Source organism: Camelus ferus, chromosome 4, assembly GCF_009834535.1.
Source record: "Camelus ferus isolate YT-003-E chromosome 4, BCGSAC_Cfer_1.0, whole genome shotgun sequence".
Taxonomy (NCBI): Eukaryota; Metazoa; Chordata; class Mammalia; order Artiodactyla; family Camelidae; genus Camelus; species Camelus ferus.
In genome coordinates this window covers 3,702,199-3,718,100 of record NC_045699.1, presented here as the reverse complement: position 1 = coordinate 3,718,100, position 15,902 = coordinate 3,702,199, and the positions used below count along the sequence as shown (strand labels likewise).

The 15,902-nt window shown below is 49.9% G+C and overlaps 1 protein-coding gene across 2 annotated transcripts in view; it reads right to left on the bottom strand.

Moving 5' to 3' along the window:
• FGD3 (FYVE, RhoGEF and PH domain containing 3) overlaps positions 1-12,266 on the bottom strand; it is a 56,532-nt gene extending 44,266 nt beyond the window's left edge. The window contains exon 1 of one of the 2 annotated variants that reach the window (XM_032477414.1): positions 12,175-12,266. The gene's annotated coding sequence lies outside the window, so the exon portion shown is untranslated. The remainder of the gene's footprint in view (positions 1-12,174) is intronic. The other variant, XM_032477412.1, reaches the window with a different exon arrangement.
• Positions 12,267-15,902: the final 3,636 nt, after the last annotated feature.

Here is a 15,902-nt window from a genome sequence, read left to right as displayed (position 1 = left end):
GGAGGCACACCTAAGGAAAGAACCCCGACAGCCATCATCAAAAGGGACCTGTGTGGGACCAAATGCTGGAGAGAACACGTGAACAGAGCTTTTTCTGCCAGCAGGAATGTCCACTCCTTTTACTCAGGAAGTGATCCAAAAGGAGAGAGCCCCAGGTCGGCCAAGAGAAGCTGGTGCAAGGATGTTAAATGGCGCAGAACCCCACATCCCCAGGAGAGGCTGCTGCCTGGGGCTCGGCCCTCACAGAGGAGGGTACGGGGCAGTCTCTTGGACTAAGAGACAGGCCAGCGAGGAACCCAGGGAAGTCTTGGTGTCATCTGATTCCTTTCGCGTTATGATTCCCACTCATCTTGTGCGAAAATCATTGGATTTAAGCTACGTTAAATAAGACGGAGTCTCAGTGGCCAATGTGAACTTCGCTACTAGTTGCTGTGAGATGTTCGACATAGGACTGCGAGTGTTTGAGTGTAACATACTAGGACTGTCAATACAGATCAGGCACTTGTTTGGTGACACCCTCAGAAAGACTGCGGGAACAGAAGGGGTGACTGATAGAGACAAGACCCCCTGGAGTGTCACCCGTGCACTTTACCAGCTGACTGCTTATGAAGAGACCACTGAGCCCAGCAACTTGAAGGCTCTTTGCTGGAGGACCTGACCCCATGCTGCTGAGAGATGTTCCAGGCCAGCCTGCGGAGGCTCTGTCAAAGGAGAGGCGACCAGAGTCTACTGCTGGTTGAGACACGTCCTCCCAGACTCCTCCCCTTTCCTATTTTCCCCCTATTTGGACTGACCTGTGCTATGTAACACTGTATGCGATAAACAGTGATTTGTGAATTGAATGTTGGCTGTGTTTCGTGTTATCTCCGATCCTGTGATTTTTCACCTGCCTCACCACTGCAGCCCTTTGACAAAACAGGTCTGCACAGGAAAGCAATGGAAAGAGAGAAGAAAGATGCCCCAAGTGGTGAAGTCCGGGCTTGATGGAGTCTCTCTACACGTTAGTTTGTCTCTCTGTACATCTGTACATTTGCTTCCTGCCTGAACTCCCTGGTTCACTCCGAGTGTGTCCAGCACCTGCTGTGTCCCAGCTCAAGAGACACAGAGATCGGCCAAAATGAGTATTTTTATAGTACAAAATATTAAATATAAGATGGCCACACAGGGTTGTTTTTTTCTCTGCATTTCTTTGAGCTGGAGGAGTATGGGACTGTACCAACTCCACTTTCTTCTGGACTGTGAAGGGACCACATATTATCACTCCCGACCTCCCCTGCTGCCTGGTGGGCCATGTTGCCACCCCTGGGCAATGGGAGTGACATGTTCCCTCCAGGCTTGGCCCCTCAAAAAATGCCTGTGCAATCTTCCAGCTCCCTCCTCAACATCTGCCAGGAAAACGCATGGAAGTCAGGCCAGGAGCCACCAGGTGGAGGGGACTGGGCCCCACACTGTTGATGAGCCAAGCTGGATCTGTGTCTCCCAGAACCCCTTCCCTGGGAACCCGAGTTAGGGCTGGTCACAGGGGAAATTTGCACTGAAACTGAAGCGGCACCTTCCTTTCTGAAGGTCGTTGTGATTAGATGGGAAAGACCCAAACAGGAGTGCTGGCAGGTTCCAGCTCATCACCATTCCTCTGGGCTTGCTGTCCAATCCACATCTCTCCCAAAACCACCACCATCATCCCAGGCCCAGCCTCAGAAGCAGAGCCACAGCCTTCTGTGAGCATCTCCAGCAGTCCTCTGTCATGGTCCCAGTCTCCTGGTAGGCGTGCCAGGGGACCCTGCCTTCCCCGCTGGTATTTACTAAGCACATGCCTGAGCCAGGCCCTGCCTGGCCTGGATCTGCGGGGTAACTTGACACCCACTGGCCCACCACAAATGCTGCACAGAATCAGGGTACATCCTCTGGTCATGGAGCGGTGTCCCTAGCAGTGGCCGTCTGATGGCCCCAGAACGTGCAGAATCAGGAGTGCGGCCAGGCCACAACAAGGTTCTTCTGCAGACATGGAGGCCAGGGGACAGCAAAAGTACTTAGCTCTGGGCGGAAGTCACCTCTCACCTGTACTGTGTGCAGCACTGAACTCTGAGATTGTTACTGGTGACACCCTCGAGATTCTGAAGACGTTTTAGACACTTTCCCACGGGGACAAACTTAGATTTTACTTATAGGCGCCAGCGATGTAAAAGTCCCTGCTGGAAAAGGGGGTGTCGAACCCACCCCCATAAGTTTTAAGTGGTGCTCAGAGAGGCTCATCGGATCCTCTGGCCCTGGCAGGGTAGGAAAACGGAGGCTTCAGTTTCCCTGTGAGCAGGAAGTGGCAGGGCTTGGGGTAGCCCCATCTTCTTGCCTGAGCTACCCCATCTCTGGCTCTCCTGCAGCAGGTGCCAGCATCCTCTCCCAGGGCACTCTGTGAGCCATCAGGTGGACGTTCTGGACCACAGGCACAGGCAATCGCTGCTTCAGTGCAGGGCAGCTTGGGAGACACACAGAGCCGCCGCTTTCCTGGATCCTCCGAGTGCTGTCAGCCCCACTGCTCTCCCATCAGGGTCCCTCAGCACAGCAGAGCCCCTGCCCCCACGCACCCCTCTCACGGCCCCCTCTGTGGCCTTGGGGATCAGGGAAGAACCGCACGGCCAACACCACCCGAGCACCCCTGATGGGGCACCCCTGCACCAACACAATGACCCAGCACAGGCATCAGCCAAGCCTCCTAGTGGGGCCAGGCAGCGGGCAGCCCCACTGCACAGCAGCACTGAGCCAAGAGAGTGACCTGCAAAGTGGTCCTGACCAAAGGGACAAGCTACCATTGTTCCAGGGCCTTTAGAAATGTTGGTCAGGACATTGAAAAGTCTCTCCCTGTTGCATTAATAGAGAGAGATGAAAAATAGTAAAACAAATGCTTATTCAACACTGTGACTTAAGACATTAGAAACATTAAGAATTAAGGTGTTATGGCGGGGGGAGGGGGTGGAAAGGGATACATTGGGAGTTCGAGACTTGCAGATACTAACTATTATATATAAAATAGATAAACAAGTTTCTACTGCATAGCACAGGGAACTATATTCAGTATCTTGTAGGAACCCATAATGAAAAAAGAATATGAAAAAATGTCTATGTATGGACTGACCTATTATGCTGTACACCAGAAATGGACACAACAGTGTAAATTGACTATATGTTAATAAAAAAAAAAGAATTAAGGTGCTTTATTTCTTTGTGTAAAAACTTATACAAAAAGAATCTAATTCTCTCTTCTATCTTTTAGTAGAATTCTGGGCACACATAACATTAAAGTCCAATATACTACATATAATACGGTAGCCCAGACTGGATGCTGGTGACTGTAGTTTATGGTATTCTGCCAATGCCAATTTCTTGACCAATGGAGCCTGGTTGTGTAGACGCCCACACTGCGGCAAGCTGGTTGAAGGGTTTACAGGAACTCGTATTATCTTTGCAGCTTGTCGGTACACCTAAAATTATTCCATAATGAAAGGATTGTAAGTTCAGTACTGAATATTTTAATGAGATGGAACCATCCTGTTGTGGGGCCATGAGCGAGTTAGCTTTCTCTCAAGATCTTGCGTCTTACGGCATTTCACATTCTAAACAACTTCCTGGCTCATGCGTCAGTCAGTGAGGCAGCATGAGGAACAAAAGGGTGATGAAAACAACTACCAGATGTAAAGCAGCTTGGTTGATGTTTGTCTGATTTATATATGTGGATTTAGATGAGTTAATTTGACTTTATTGCAAAAATTTGGTTTTATTGCAAAATGGCTTTGTTTTAAAAAAAAATTTTTTTTAAGACTCAGATGGCTGATCTGCCATCAGATGAGTCACCCTCCACCATTTAGTCTGGTGAGGGTGTCAGGTGGGTGAGTGGAGCTGTGGAATGATCCAGAAACCAATAACTCTGGGCAAAGGTCAGGAATGGGTAATTCACAGAAAAGGAAATGTCAGTGGCTCTTAATCAGAAGGGCCCCCCCTTACCTGTAATGAGAGGACCACAGATTACAACCACACTGAGATAACTTCTCTCCTGGCAGACTGGCAAAGAATGGGGGCGGTGGGGAGGTGAGGCCCCTGCCACGTAGTGAGTGGGAGGGGGAAAGGGCACGTTTGCCCTTTGGCCCAGCATTCACCTCTCTGGAAATCAGCTCTGTACAGATACACAGCAACAGCGTGCCAGGTGGTTCCCTGCATCAGGGTTGTTAAGAGCAAGACTGAAAACAACCAAGATCCACCTAGGGGGCACTTGTGGACAAACCACATGGCCACCTGCTAACTGCCGAACGCAATTTACACACTGGAGGGATCTGGCAAAGCCTCCTCAAAGGATGATGCAGCCGGTCACTAAAATGGGATGATGACAGCCTGGGTGACACAATAGGAAGTACCTACCCACAAAATGTTCCAGCCATGAGCGAGCTCTGAAAGGTTTATTTTTTTTTAATGGTTCTGAGAAAAAAACATCTGCCTAAATGTAAAGAGAATGTGCAAATATGGGAAAATATTGTTCCTTAACGAATCAATTCTTTTTTTTTTCTTGGTGAATCAATTCTTACAAATTTTCTGTGCATCTGAAAATGCTTAAAAACAGTTTAAAATGATTATCTATAGAGAAGAAGAGGAAGGAAAGGGGTGAATGGAGACAGGGGTGGGAGTGAGAATTCTCTTGTATCTTTTTGATTTTTTAGCCATAAAACCATATTATCTATTTTTTTTAATTGAGTCATTTTATAAGACTAAGATAATAGTGAAAACAAACAAAAAAATTCTGCTTCCTCTCACGGCTTGTCTTCATGACAAAGCACAGAGCCACATCTGTGAGACAGCACTGCACAGGCACAGTGGACACAGGGGAGGATGAGGACAGGAGGGAACATGGGGAAGTAGGTGGACCCCTAGGGAGCAATGCTAGAGAGACAGGAAGGCCTGGAATGGGACAGAGTGGTGGATGGGGTGCACCCCTCCCTCCGTTCCCCTGCCCCATTGTGGAAGGCAGTCTGGAGCCTTGACCTAAGCAATGATGACAATACACAGCTCACACCCCCTCCCACCCAGCCATGCCCCCTCCAGGTGTCAATTCTTCACGCTCACACAGGTGAGCAAGGACATTCAACACAGTCAACACATATTTGCAATGGGGGAAAACTGGAGACGTTCCGGGTGTCTGACAACAGAGAGACAGTTCAACAGATTACCACAGCACAGGACTTAACTACAAAAGGTAAAATAATTTAATTTATTAAGCACAATAACGCTATAATAATTAGATTAAATTAAGTTAAAAAAATCAATATAGTATGGTATTAGCATAGGGATAGGGCAACAGATCGATGGAACAGAACAGAGTCCAGAAATGGACTCACATTCACATAGTTGACTTTCAGTAAAGGTGCCAATACTCATCAATGGGGAAGGAAATCCTTCTCAACAAGCTGGAATGAGTGGATACCTATATGGAAAATGAACGTTGACCCACCACTCATACCACACACACAAACAACTGGAAATGAATCACCATCTTAACTGTGAGCTCTAAAATTATAAAGCTTCTGAAAACACATAGGTGAAAACATTCATGAACTCAAGGTAGGCAAAGATTTCTTAGACTATACAAGACACTAGCCATAAAAGAAAAACTTGATAAACTGACTTTTACCAACATGAAAAACCTCATTAAAGGCTCAAATAAGAAAATAAAAAGGCAAGACACAGACTGAAAGAAAATATTTGTAATACATCTCTCTGACAAAGGACTTGTGTCTAGAATACATAAAGAATGCCTACAAATCAATAAGAAAACAGATCAATGATCTAATAAACAATCTGAGGAAAAGGTTAGACTAAGCACTTGACTAAGAAAAGTTTATCGAAATAGACAGTGAGCACACGGGAAGGCGCTCAGCATCACCTGCCATCAGGGAAATGGAAATTAAATTCACAGTGAGATATCACCGTGCCCCACTAGAATGGGTACAGTAAAAAAAGCTGATAATGCTAAGTGTTGACGAGGATGCCAAGCAAACAAAACTCTCACACAGTGCCGGTGGAAGCACAAAATTGGAAAACTGCTTTGGAAAACTGCTTGGCATTTTTCTCATGAAGGTAAACATGCACTTGTCCTGTGAGCCAACAATTCCACTCCTGGGGAGGGAGGGTCTACCCAAGAGAAAAGAAAACACCTGTCCACACAAAGACCTGGTCACAAATGTCTGTAGCAGTCCTATTCACAATTCAAAACTGGAAATAACCTAATTGTCCACCAGCTGGAGAATGAACAAGCAAAGTGTGGTATAGCCATACTATGGACTAAAAAGGAATGAATTACTGAGATACCAACGATAAAAAATGCATCTGCAAAGAAGCCAGGCACAAAAGGCTACTTTAGATGAAGTTCAAGGAAAAGCAGAACTAGTCTGTGAAGTTGAAGCAGTGGTAATCTCTGGGGCTTTGGGGTGGGACCGTGGCTGTTAGTTGGCTACTATAGAAAACAGTATGGAGGTTCCTCAAAAAATGAAAAATAGAACCACCACACAGTCCAGCAATTCCATTTCTGGATATGTTTCCGAAGAACACAAAAACATTACATTGAACACTCCTATGTTCATTGTAACATTACTTACAATAGCCAAGACATGGAAGCAACCTAAGTGTCTATTGACAGACGACTGGATAAAGATGTGGTATGCATGTACAGTGGAATACTACTCAGCCATAAAAAAGATGACATCTTGACACTTTTGAACATGGTTGGACTTTGAGGGCATTATGCGAAGTGAAATAAGTTGAACAGAGAAAAACGCTGGCACAAGTGGGCCCTGTGCTCGAGCCTCTGCCATTCACTGGTCACATGGGCCACACATGCACCGGGCACTGGGGACACCCATCAGACCCAAGGATGGGACGGAGTATCCAGTGCTGTCATTCTCCTTTCCACGAGGCTGGCAAGAGCCACGGAAATGCCAAACTAGCCAGGGCGGGAGGCTGGGGTGAGAATCTAAGGGACTTTGGAATGGGGGCAAGCTTGTTAGATTTCAGGTCCCAAGACAAACCTTAATGATTATTCCACAGATCAGTAGACAAGACCCAGAAAAGGAAAGGGGAAATCTTTTTAGACTCACACAAACCCTGCCATCTCTGGGTGGTGAGCTTCTGGGAAGTTTCACTTTCCTCTCAATGCTTCTCAGGTAATATCTAAATTTCTACAAAGAACATTTATTATATTTGCAATCGGAAGAAAAGCCAACTTATTTAAAAATAAGAAAATAAAAGCTTCTTCATTGCTCATTTGAGATGCCAAAGCTCCAGCAATTGCACAGTCAGAGCCAGCTGTCTCCACATCTGTTTACGTATGGAAATTTTAATTTCTACTTAGCTGTCCTAAAACTCGCTGAGGAAAACTGTGGTTAAGAAACCCAAAAAGAAGGGACTCTGAGTGGAATTTTGCCTTCTGAAAACGTGCTTTTGCGAAAAAGTTTCTAGATTGCTCGAAACTGAGACTGCGTTTTCTTCAAAGACAGAAAAATATTTCCTAAACTTGGCCACTGCCTTGAAATTCACCCCGCATCACCATTGTCGGGCAGCTAGGAGGGCGAACCCTGGGGCTCACGAGGCCACATCCTGGCCAGGTGACAGTGGGAGAGCCCCTTCACCCCAAAACCAGGCCATGGGGACTCCCTAGGAAAACGCACATCAAATGCCAAGGTGTGAGCAGTGAGGGGCTGATTAATCGTCATTTGCTTTATTTTCTTATTTAAAAAAAAAAAAGAATCACTCTATAAAAACATTTGACATTGGCATTGCACTGGAGAAGCAATTGCGGCCTCAAACCCTCAGATGAAGTGGCATTTAAGAGCTTTCCAGACAGCAGGATAATTACAGAGAGGCCCTGGCGTGGGCTGCAGTGACATTCAAGCCTGAAATGGAAGCAACCTCTTATCTCTAACAAAGAGCTCTGATGAGCTACACTGAAAGGAAAGTGCTGTGTCTGGAGCTGTTTTTAACCCTGTAAGAAAAAAAAATCACTGTGGAAATAGAGGGATGTACGAAGGAGTAAGGCAGTAAGGGTGGCCTCGCCCCACCCTTCAGGTCCAGGTGCCTGGATTCAGGGCAATGCCAGCAGCACAGAGCCCGGCTGAGCCCAGAGAGATTCGGGGTTGCCCCTGCACATGCTCGATCCACCCACATGGCATTTGCCCAGTCACCTAGACCCTTCCTTTCCTACTGGGATCCTCAGTCTCAACTCCTGATTAACCAAAGGCAATTCAGAACTCAACCAGTCTGCTGATTGAGAGCGCTGCCTTTCAGGGCGCTGCTGCACTGGGCCCTCTGGGAGAAGATGGCTGGAGGGAACTGGAATCTCTCACAGCAGCACTGTCCCCATGAGAAAGGAGGGAGGGGAGGGGCGGGAGGGAAGAGAGGGGTGAGGGAAAGGGGAGGGGAAGGGGAGAGGGGCCTGAGTGTCCCTTAGCAGGGGTCTAAAGCCAAGGACCGTCTCAGGAAGCAATAACAGGATGGGAGTGTCCACCCACCCCTGCAATTAATTATTTCTTAAGCAGGATAGTTTATTTTGCAGACAAAATTTTTTGGAACTTGGTTTAAGACCAAGGATCATGAGATCAGATGACAGATACCCCCTTTGCCACAGAAGATCTTAGACTCCGACCACACCTGCCCCAGATCCCATACATGTGGGGGATGGGGAGGGAAGACCTTCTCTGCAGCCGCTCCTGGCATTAGCAAGGCCACCGTCCCAACAGTTTCCTGCAGACACTCCCTGCACACGTTGCACACGCACAGGTGGACTCAGGCCAGGCCCCGCCCACACCAGGTTCCCTGACCAATCCCCTGAGACAAGGAAACAGCCACACTCTCTTGGACCCAGTCTTTGGAGAAGCAGCACAGGCTGCCAGAAAGTCACAGCCTACCGATCAGGGGGGCCCCAAGCGTATATCTCGGAGGCCAGCGGTTTTATCCAATTTGCAGCCACGATGAGGGACCATTTAGGCACAATGTTTTAAGGACTAAGAGCACGGGAGTAGACAGATATAATCCCACATCTGCAAGGGATGGCAGTTTAGGATGTTTTAAGTTCGGCATAAGAGCCATTCAGCAAAAACTTCCAGCCTCATCCAGCTTGGTCCATGTGGAATATTCTGAGATGCAAAACTGTGTACCAGGAAAAGACAGGCCTTCCTCATTTATCCGTTCAAGCATCTGTCACTAGTAACTTTTTATTTTAAAAGCCCCAGGTGGACCTCTAGAAAGTCAGTTGGCATTCCCCCTAAATGCACTAGACATGGCCTTAGGGCATAGCCCTCACCTCCCAGCCAGGCGGGGTGGGCGGGGCTTCGTCCACCCCCATGCTGTCCCCTCTCCCTTGCTTCTGGAAGGGACAGGGGACAAAGAGCTGGGATGGAGAGCCGGGAGGGTGGTCATTTAGGGACGCCCACTTCTCAGACCCCCTCTGAGTGGGCTCCCTAGGTCTGTTTCTGGGGTCCTTCTTTAGACTGAGGGTCACGAGGTGATCAGAAGCTCTGGTAGTTCATAAGGGTCTGATGTGGAAGTGGGGAGGGGACTCAGGCTAAACTAACCAACACTGAACACACGGGTATAGAGCCCTCCCCTGTCCTGCCGGGCTCTCTCCTCTCAGAAGGGGGGGCCCGTCATAGGGTTTCACCAACCCCCACCCCCGCCCAAGTTCTTTCTGGCAAATACGACCAGCTCTTAGGTCGTATGCACCTGCTTCTCTTGATCCTGCATACTTTAGGCTCAACCAAATCTTTTCTGGAACAAGATAGGAAGGAAAGAAGGGAGAAAGGGAGGGAGGGAGAAGACAGACAAGGAGGGAGGTCGGCTAGCTGGTTATCGGTTGGGGGGTGGCTGGCTGGTCAGTTAGTCGAACCCTAACAAGGACTCTGCCTGTGGCCCTGGGGCAGCGGATGCTGGGAGCCTCTCAGGGAGCGTGGTGGGAGGACAAGTCAACGACATCCCTGGGCAGCACACGCAGGGCTGGGGGCAGCAGTGCACACACAGGGCAGGTGCTGGCTCAGAAGGGATGGCTTCTTGGCTCTTCCCGGGCAGACTGCTGCAAACACTGGCACCTCGCCCCTTGTTGGACACGGCTGGCCCATGCAGACATCTGCGGGTCAAAATCCAATGCCTGGTGGCCCCTGGTGGGCTGGGAATGCGAGGCTGTGGCCACACTCCAAAACTGCCAGTTCCCAAGGGCTCCCCACGCAGCCTGAAGGCTCTGGGGACCCCCTCCTCCGGGTGTCCTGGGGAAGGTGGATGCCCTAATGCTGGCCTGAGGCTGCAGATCTGAGGCAGAACTGACACCCGAGAGCTTGGGCTGGGTGTGCCCTCAGCCCAGGCAGGTGCTTCAGGCAGACAGCCTGCACCCACCACAGACTGCACCCCTCGGCTCCTTTCACACATAGTGAGCCCCACTGGACGGCTGAGAAGGCTGATGCCCTGGCCCAAGGTCATGCGGTGGGGGTAGCACCATCATCCCCCAGCCGAGTGTGCCCTCCCACCAGTGTGACAGGCAGACGTGTCCTGCTCTGAACCCCCCGGCCTGTGTGAGCTGGTCAGTTCCCGGTGCCTAGAGCAGCGCCAGGCTGAGGTCACCCACCAAGTGAGCCACTAAGGGCCTGAGGACAAGCTGTCAAAACCCTGAGAAGTACAGATGAGGAAACTGAGGCCCCAGCCCAGAAGGCGGTCTCTCTGCCAGCAGGATCCAGCCTAGCCCCTAACAGGTGAGCAAGGCTGGGACCCTCACCTACACAGAGCAGGCCCTGCATCCAAAGCTGCGTTGACCAACTGGCCCAACACAGGGACCTGGAAGGAAAAACCACACCTGCCGAGACATGTTTAACTTTTCTGCACAACAGAACCTCCTGCGAACAACCTGTCTGGGGCTGGGCTGCCGTTTCAACAGTGTAACGTGCACAGACACCACACACATACTCATTCCTCTCACTTCAAGCCGTCTTAGACTGCGACGCTACCTTCCGCAGCCACCCAAGGAGTCCACAGTGACAGCTAAGATGCTCTCACTATCTTGGTTCCCAGACGAACAGTGGGGAAACTCGCCGCCAAAAAGCCAGGGACAGCCTGGCGTCACCAAGGACCCGGGAATGAGCCTTTACAGCCTCTTTACAGAAAAAGACCCCTCGCCCACATTCATCTGAAGGGCTGGTTTTCCTAATGAAAAAGAAAGTAAGTAAGAAAGAGAGAGAAAGGAATTTTTTAAAAGATAATCCTGGAACCTTAAGTGCATGTTACTAAGGGACAGAAGCCAATCTGAAAAGGCTACATTCTGTAGAATTCCAAACGTATGACATTCTGGAAAAACTGCTGGTGTTCCGGACTTGCCAGGGGTTAAGGGAGGAGAGATGAGTAAGTGGACCACAGAGGGTTTTAGGACAGTGAAACCACTCTGCACCATGCTATAAAGGGGGATGCGTGCTGGGGTACATTTGTCCAAACCCACAGAACCTACAGTACTGAGAGTGAGCCCTAATGTAAACTGCGGACCCTGGGTGATTACGACGTGTCCATGCAGGTCCATGCGTTGTGACAGATACGCCACTCTGCTGGGGGATGTTGCTAATCCAGAAAGGGAAGCAGAGGGCCAGGGCGGGGGAGGGGTGTATGAAATATCTCTGTACCTTCCCCTCAATTTTGCTGTGACCCCAAAATTGCTCTTAAAAAATAGTCTATTTTTTCCAAAAGACAGTCCTGACGTCTGAAATGGGGTCCCCGTTATCATGGCAACCTCAGGCAATGTCTTTCTGAAGTATGCACTCTATTCCCCTCCCATCCATTTAAAAAGAACTGAGAAGAGTCGGGTGAGGGTGAAGGAAGTCTAGAAATAAGGCAGGTCCTGTCACAGCGTTCAGCATCCTAGATTTGTTCAAAAAATATTCTGGGCAATTCTGTTCAGGAGCCGGGGCCCCTCAGCAAAGCCATGGCAGGTTGTTAGCCTAGACCCGGGTGTGCTGTGACGCAGGGGGACCCCGCCTCAAGTCGCACAGTGTGATGCTCACACACCATCCCCCGGGCCCACCGCCCTGGAGAATAAGCAGCCCCCAAGGAACCCAGGATTTCAACCACCTGAAAAGAGGAAAGAGCTCCCCTTTTCAGACACCAGTTACTCACCGCCTTCCCTTGGGGAGGAAAACCATGAAACAGGCAAACGAGCAGAGCCGGGGGTTCCCCATCGGCCACTCCTGCCTGGGACAGCTTGCTGGAGGAGACCCCAAGCAGGTCCCCAAGGAGCAGGACCCCGCCCCCGGCTCCAGAGCTGGGGCCGGGCAGGCCCCCTCCCACCAGGCCCGGGGTGAGGCCCGCAGGGACCCCACGAGCTCGGGGCTGCTGGTCTGGCGTGGCCCTGCCTCCTTCTGGCCCTCAAGGGGCCCCGGTGGCACCCACAGGCAGCCCCTTTTCTTCTCTGTCTCGCAGCTGCAGGGAGACACTGAGCCCTGACAAAGCCCGCCTGCTCCTCCAGAGCCAGCAGGAGGGGCGAGGGGAGTGCAGCTCGCAGCCCGGGATGCCGGCTGTTACCACGGCAACGAGGAGGAGCGGGGAGGGTGGGTGACAGGCTGGTGGGACCTGGAGCCCAGGGAGTCCCTCCAGCCACAGGCTAAGGAGAGGACCCGGGCAGGCTGGGAGGGCTGTTACTTCTTGCTCTGAACACTTCTGCCACTCACTTTTTAGAAGTTTCTGAGGCAACGAGGCATTTAAAATGCTCCATCTCCATAACGAACCCCGTTTTGTAGTGTGTGAACAGTTACTACATGCTTAGGGGGGCATACGGGGAATACACAACTGCTTAGAGGTTTTTGTTTTGAGATTATTGGGGGATGTGTGTGTGTGTGTGTGTGATGGTGCATGTCCCTCACACTCAGGTTTACTCCCACACCCACGTTTTACCCTCACACTTGCTTGTACCCCTTAATTTGGGGGATGCTAACGGAAACTTGCATCCTTGGGACATGTCAGCTCTCCCAACCCCTGTCTGTGAACTTGACACAGACTTGTTTATTTCCTGTCGCACACCTGTAAGGTGAGTACTGTTATCCTGGAAGTTTTCCCCCAAGGGGGCCAAGGAGATTAGTGCCCCCCTGAGGCCATTCCCTCGATAAGTGACAAGCTTGGATCGAATGGCCATATCACACACTATTTTAAGTGCCCAAACCACGACCCGTGAGCCCTGGCAGACACAGGGCATGGGTGTGAAGCAGGCAGCTCTGCCAGACCAGCCCAGGCCAGCCGTCCTTCCCAGCCTGGTAGCCCGAGACCCTGAACAGCAGTGCCCCAGCTTCCCACTAGGTCTGCATTGCAGACTCTCAGTGTCCTTCATCCCCCAGCCATGGTGTCACTAAATGTCTTTGTAATTCAATGTCCGCAGGCCTAGAAATGCCTGCTGCCGTTCCCTCCGTGAGGGGCCTGGGAGGACACCCCGAAGTCCTCGCTTGTCCCTTTCAGAACTCACAGATACATGTACACTTGTGGCCCCAGTAAAACACCTCGCAGACAGACTGTGCTAGTATGTTACTTACAAAATTAAAAATGAATGCAATGAAGAGAAATCTTTTAAAGGGAAAAGATGCCTGAGTGCAGATGGAACCCGCTGGGCCATCTCCTTGTCTGTAAAGTTGAGATCTGGCTACTGGGGCCCACTCTCGAGTTGCCGGAGGGTTCCGTAGGGTGACGCTGCACCCACACTTCAGTGCAATGACCCCATTAATGCCAGCACGCCACTGTTTACATGTGCTTTTTATTTTCCAACCTGAATCTTCCATACGTTGCTTTAGAAAGTGGTTCCCTCACCCCTACAACATATTGCAAACTTACCGCTATTAGTAAACAGTCCCTTACAGCCATGGGACTCTTTGTCTCCCAGCCAGTGCTGCTTCCCCTGGGCTGAGCTGGTGGAGGGGGATGGAGGGCATCCCTCCTGCTGCTTCTCTATCCTCGGCCCCCTCATCCCAACACAGGGTGAAAATGGGTGGAAACCAGCAATCAAGTAATTTCCCCTTCTTTGATGGGCATCTCTGTCTCCTCCATCACTGAACCACAGAACCCACCCAGCCTTAATTGCTGTCATAACATCATGAACAATGACCCATTTTACATCGTCACATGAATGGAGAAATTACTCTGACCCAGAATACCGCTTGCTGCCCAGACTTCATGGCCCTAAACCCCTCTGGATCTCAAGGTTTGTCCCACACCCACAGTCTAGGCCTGTCAGGTTGGTCCTCCCTCACATTTCTGGTGTGTTCTCAGGTCTCCTGTTTGGAAAGGAAAGAACAGGCCTCATGGCAGGCATCCTTTGCTCCAATTCCATGGTGCCTAGGTCCCAGAGTGCCAGCCTCCTGGAGCCACTGTCACTGTCAGTGAGGGACATGCACATACACGCGTGCCCACATGGTAAGCAACATACATGCAGTGTCAGGGATGGGAAGTGACATCGCTCCTCTCATCCCATCCCCTGGAGACAGCTCCAAATGTCCCGATGTGGCCTTTCCTATGCCCGGAATACCCACAAATAAAAACACAGGCTTGTGGGCTCAGGAAACTGCCACTGTCTCACTGAATGCTCATTTGCTCATGAGCGCTGATGCACGAATGTGTGGTTGCTTAAACAGTTAGGAGGGTTGTGTAGCAACATGGGATAAAGACAGAGTCACGGCAGCTGGATTACCACTCTGTAAGAACAACTTCTGCAAGTGAGGAGGAGATCAAGCTACGGTGGGACTGTACAAAAATGTTCTTTTTTTTTTTTTCTTATGTTGCTGTGATGAGAACTGTGTAATAAGCAAGAAACAGGGCAGAAGGGTGCTTCCTCTGTTTTCTGAGTGTGAGGTATGTTTCATGTACTTTCCATAGGCGGCTTCATTTGATCGTCCAAATCCAGGTCCTTCCATCCAAGACAAAAACCCTATTGCTTCACAGAAAAAGGCTCTCTCGCAGTCTGAAATATTGAGGGGCCAGCAGTGCAACATTTCTGGGGTTCAACCCTAAGTCTTTCCCTGAGAGGAGCCCCCCCACACCACCAAGAGGGACAGGTCTCATGCAAACCCTGTAGGTGTCACCAGATAGCTCAGTCCCCATGGGCCTGGGCCCGTGGTTGACATTTTCTTATTTTTTTTTTTTCTTAAAAACTCAGCAAAGAAAAGGTGTCCTTATGTGAGGTATAAGCAGTGTGATTTTCCTGTGACCTGTAGAAAAATGACAGAAATACTTTAATTCCAAGCATTTATCTGCTGGGTTTAAAAATATCCAAGCCGTTGTCCCATTGATGGGATGTTTCTCCTTTGCCTTCCAGGAGCATAAAGGGCAGGCGTGCTTTGTCCTCAGAAAGCTGGACAGGCTTTCTTTTCTTTGCAGCATTTGTGAGCTTTTGACATTTTGTAGAAGCATCAGTTAGAGCTTCCCATCACTCAGCAGACTCAGTCCGGTACCCACTCCCGCCAGTCCCCACCCCACGGGTCTGATCCTGGAGGAGAAAAATCCGGTGGTGGCAATCAACGCGTTCCCATCTCCTGCGCTGGTGCGATGAGCTGGAACAGCACACACCTTTAGCATCAGTGTGTGTCAGACCTGCTGGGGCCAAGAGTCCAGAAATCTCCTCCTGCAGATAACAACCAGACTCACACAAACTCGGAATAAACTATTATACATTACATATAAATTAAATAAGAACCTTTTACTAAATATTTACATACTAAACACTTGGTGCGTGCCAGGGCCTCACACAGGGGTATTATCACTTGCCCCGGGGAAGGTGAGCATCATTAATTCTATTGACAGTTGAAGACAACACACAGGCTGTTAAGATGAGGAAGAGCGGTTCTGGGTGAGAAGAGAGCAGTGAGTGC